This window comes from Myotis davidii, unplaced genomic scaffold (assembly GCF_000327345.1).
Source record: "Myotis davidii unplaced genomic scaffold, ASM32734v1 scaffold240, whole genome shotgun sequence".
Classification (NCBI taxonomy): Eukaryota; Metazoa; Chordata; class Mammalia; order Chiroptera; family Vespertilionidae; genus Myotis; species Myotis davidii.
In genome coordinates, this window is record NW_006292334.1 from 3002293 (window position 1) to 3007598 (window position 5306).

A 5306-nucleotide genomic window follows, 5' to 3' on the forward strand; every position below is an offset into this window, starting at 1 on the left:
TGTCATTCCATGGTAACCTACATTGCCTATATTGTAGATTTGCTATAAAGCATGCTCTACCATGCCAAGCATGGACATGATTTCAAACTCCAAATGTTATCACTCCTTAAATTCAAATGCCTGTGCTTGCTATTCTCACTATGTACAATGTCTCTAAGAATGCCACCAAAAATAGGTGCCACGCTCATAACAATGTTCAAAAATGAAAACGGTGCTTCCCGATGCCAAGTATTTATAAGAGTGAGGCTGTCTGCCTCCTCGAGGGGATACAGCTTATCGGATGCACTGTTAGCAGCTCCACAGAACTCCGCGGATCTAAAGAAGGGAAGCTATTTAACCCGGAGGCACAAGTAGAGCTAGTTTTCAGGCTTAGAACCTTGATCCAAAATCTAAAGTAAAACTGTCTCCAATATGGGAGAATTAGATGCAAGAACTCAGGGGTTTGAGGCGAAGCGGAAGGGAAAGAAAGGGGAGAACCTCATTAATCCTGATTGCCCTGATTGCAGGGCTCGGTATGTCTTATTTTATGAGGCCTTTCCCAAGGAGAGTTTAGTGCTGCTGTTTTATGTGTTTTCATTAATATTTTGATTTTTGTACTTGCATCCTGAGGCGTTTTCATGAAGGGCACAATTTTAGCCATGGAAGAGAAATAACATGACAGTTTCTTCTCCCTGCTGCCGGAAAGCTTAACACACCAGGAAGATGTTCTCAGGCCGTCAGGAACTATATCCTTGTCACCCAGCCTTTTAGTGTCTTCAAATTCTTTCTAAATTGAGTGCAAGTGTGTAATATAAACTTGTGACACACTTGTCAAATTTCCTTTGTATATTTGCATCTTCCTAGTCTAAGTGCAGTTCTAGATACTCCAATGTGAAGATTGGGGGACTATAGATATACAAGACAGATTTGATGTGGGGGTGTCTGATACCCAGCAGAGGAAAACTTTATTATTCATTTAAAAAACAGGCTTTAGCCCTAGCCAGTTTGGCTCAGTGGAGAGAGCATCAGCCCGTGGATGGAAGGGTTGCAGGTTCAATTCCAGTCAAGGGCTCATACCTCAGTCCCAGGCTCAATCCCCGGGGAGCAAGTTGGGGTGCATGCATGATGCAATCAATGGATGTGTCTCACATCAATGTTTCTCTCTCTGTCTCTCCCCTTCCCTTTCACTATCTCTAAAGATCCATGGAAAAATATCCTTAGGTGAGGATTAACAAATAAACAAACAAAACAAAATAGGCTTGAAAAAAATTTAAACTGAGAGTTGGCAAACTATAGACCACCAACCAAATTTGGCCCTTACCAGTTTTTGTAAATAAAGTTTCACTGGTATGTAGACACACACATTGGTTTATGCATTGTCTGGCACTTTACAGAAAGGTTTATGGTCACCTGATCTAGAGCATGCAAAACAGGTATCTGTATGCTACGATTTTATTTTCTCCCATGGTTTATTGTGCTTAGAATCCTTTGTCACTGAAATTAGTAATATGAACTTGGAAAATGAAGGAACATAGGAATTTTGAGGTTTAAATTTTCAAATATTTTTGCCATGCATTCCAAATGACAACGTCCTCAAAATCCTGTCAAATAGCAACTTAGTAAGTGAAATGCTGTCAGGTTTCCATGCGATAGCATAATATCTGGAGGCTGCAATTCTAAGCAGAATTTATACATTGGTGTTTTTACATCAAATTTTCAAAAGACTTTGCATGTAATTCCATACATTGCAGATTATGGTCCCTTCCTCATGAAAAATGTAACTACCACCTATCTCTCCTGACCTTTTACCACCTCGTTTCCATCTCTGCCTCAGTGGTTTATTGTCCGTTGTCAACTGGGTACATCAGCCCTACATCAATCATCGGAGGAGAAAGATCCTAAAGATTTCCGCTCCGGCTCCAGTCCACCCTGCATGCAAATCTTCCCGGGAAGACAGCTGGATGGCGTATTTCTAAAAATACATTTGTGAGGGTGATACATTTTACTAACAACCTTTAGAATCAGAAAGTTTTCCTTAGCCCTTATTTTTACTAGAGTTTAACTCTATTCCCTCCCCTAACTCAGCAGAGATGAGGAATAGAGCAATTCCTTGATATTATTTGAAAAAGCTTCAGTTGTCATATTTCCAAATTTAAAGTGATTTGATTATTCCAGCAATGTCTCCACCCACATAGAACGGTGCATTTACATTTTTCTTACTCTTGAGATGCCAAAAGGTCCTAGGTGTCCCCACTTTAGAGATCTCCTACAATTTCATTTTTGTGTTTACTTTTTAAAATGAATTTCTACCCTTTAGAGTATAAACACTAACATCTACGCATCGCTTATTTTGGAATAGTCACTGAAAAGTGCTTCTCATTTCAATCCTTCCAGTGACCTAAAAGATAGTTTTCATCATTCTCCCATTGTAAACTGAAGAAGCCAAGGCTTAAGGAACTAGTCATTTATCCAATATGGCACAGCTCCTGACAAGGTCAGGATGCAACCATAGATCGGGCTGACTGCAGAGATGGGGTTTTTGCCCCCTGATCTCTACAGCTTGGAGGGCAGGGGTTGGGTTTACTGCCCCTTTGTTTCTCCAGCATCCAGCACACATTTTACCATGTAGGAGAGTCTCACTAAAATGTCTGTTTAATGAACAAATAACTAAACAAATTTGAGACAAGGGTTTAAAGTCTATGTAAAAATGTTAGCTATCTCCTTAGCAGTTGCTATGTCTTGGTTGAGCTGTGACTGAGCCAGTATGACCATTTGAAAATTTGATTGAGCAAGTCATTCAGATATTCAGAGAAAATGATAAATTAGAAAGGGAATACTCACACTGACAAATTAAATAATACCAGTGAACAAATAAATATGTTATTTTGGGAGAATAAATGAGAAAATAACTCTAAAACTTGCCATCTTAACACTAGTTTACTTTAGTTTCCAAATGTCTTCCCTCATGATTAAGGCATTCTCATCCCATATTGTTTATTCTCAGATATATACCTATGTTTAAATTTGTTTATCTCATTTTTACTGGAGTTGTTCCTTTCTAGAAATAAAAAAAATTCAAGATGCAAGTAGCTCTGTTGGGAAGCCCCAGGCCTACAAAGCATTTTGAATGAACTCTCCCAGTTTCTTCTGAATGGAATTCAGACAGATTTAAAAGTGTCCATGATTTCCCAGCACCATGATTTCATTTTTAAATTAAGCAAGTATACATTTAATTGATAAGATGGGTTGATTTTTGTCTGCCTTTTACTATCATAAGCTAGTACTTTAATTGTGTTAACTATATTATCTGTAGGAAGCCTCATTGTGAACTCTAGTACTTTATATTTTCCTTCCATTGTATACTTCCAAACTTCCCGATATTATACTGCAACAGCTTTCTCAATTGTTCTGAATTTTAAAGGTCTTACACCTTATTTAATAATACATATCTTATGCAGCATAACATCCAATTTATGATACAACTTGTCAATTTTCAAATGAAATAAAATGAGGTTTCCCAAGGAAGACATCTTTGGAACATAATAAAATGGAGGCTGGCTTGAATTAAATGTCCCTCTTTGGGGTATTAATGTAAGTAGTTATTAAGAAGCTACAATAGCTCAGGCTACATTGCTAACTTCCAAAGAAAATGTCATGAAGGGGGAAAATGTGTGGATGCTCTAAATACCTCCCCTGGCACCAATGTCATAAGCTGAATATTGGTTGAGATTCTTGGACTCATTGTCAGAGCCTGAAAATTGGGTTGCCTGACCCATGGGCCCAATCACCAGGATGGTTTTCTTCTTCGTTCTTATGAGATGAGGAAAGACTTTAATAAATGAACCCCAAATGGTATTTTGTTTATTAGGACTCTCCTGTTCTTCCCTTCTTTCTTGTTCTAATGACTACGTCTTTTTCAACAGAACAGGCCCATGACAAATCATAGCAGGCCAGTTTTCATGGGGAATTCAGTATTTGTCTTTCTATGTACCCTGAGAAAACCCCCCTGGGTAAAGAACCAAATTATCATTTAGAAATGTGTATCACCTGGTAATTACAATGGCTGCATGCAGGCTTCTCCATTCACTTTACCTCTGTCTACAATTACTCTCAATGGAGCTAAACTCCAAAACAGCAGAGCCTGACTCATGGAAAAATTTGAAGTTTGCTAGTTTTGAATGTTTATATCACATGGGGTCAACCACTCAAGCAGCACGGATTAAAACATAAAGCTCTCTGCAATCCCTGCGCATTATACATTCTCATTAGAGCCCCCAAATCAATGAAAGTATGTGTAAACTGAGTATACAATGTAGGAGCATGCATTTGGACCCTGCATACATTAAAAAAAAAGATATTGTCTCATTAAGATAAAAAATTGGCATTCTGGTAAGAAAGTTACTACCTCTCTCAGAGCACAGAAATAAAAGTTCTAAGATGACTGCCACCTGAAAGTGTTAATGAACTACTTGGGAGCCCTGCTGAAGGACCTGTGCATTCCTGAGGATTTACTGCAGCTTCAATGGTCATGTGAAAATCCAAGATGAGCTTGAGACAGGCACTAGGACAATTTGGACCAAAATTCATTATATAATAAATTGGCAAGTGTAGTCCTGGCCGGTGTGGCTCAGTTGGTTGGATGTCATCTCATGCACTGAAAGGTGGCCAGTTCAATTCCCTCTGAGGACACATGCCCCGGTTGTGGGCGTGATCCCCAGCGGAGGAGGCAGCTGATCAATGTTTTGCTCTCACATCATTGTATCTCTCTCTCTCCTCCTCTCCTTCTTCTCTCTTTAAAACAAATCTTTTTAAAAAAATCGACAAATGTGAAAATATAGCCATTCATGAGAAATATTTATCATCAAGCAGTTGCCCAAATGTCATCTATTTTCTATAAACTGCAATTGAGCAGGTGGTTCCCCAGTACCATAACTATCTTCTAACTCTGGGAAAAGTATTTTTCAGAAAGGTCAAAACATTTCACATGAAAAATGAACTATATGTATGAGTGACATAGGCATGTAATATATAACATGTAGAAAGGTTGACTGTGCTTAACATAGCGTCATAACATTTTCAGAGGGCAACCTACCTTCCCCATGTTACCAAAATGCCAAATGATCAAGTTAACCAACAGTATTCTCTCCACAGCTTCCCCTAAATCTATGCAGGTAGTTTAGTAGGCCTTTTCCCTCCTTAGTGCCACGGACTAGGTTTTGCAATATTAACTTCAGGATTTAGCATCTCAGCTCGGCTGTCTCTGAGTCTCCAAATGAGGAAGATGAATTATTTAACATCCAGGAAGCACCAGCTGTGCTCTCTCCTAA

The 5306-nt window shown here is 38.8% G+C and overlaps 1 protein-coding gene across 1 annotated transcript in view; it reads right to left on the reverse strand.

The window, feature by feature from the left end:
* Nucleotides 1–5306, reverse strand: part of PTCHD4 (patched domain containing 4) — a 166799-nt gene that overhangs the window by 141372 nt on the left and 20121 nt on the right. The window lies entirely within an intron of this gene.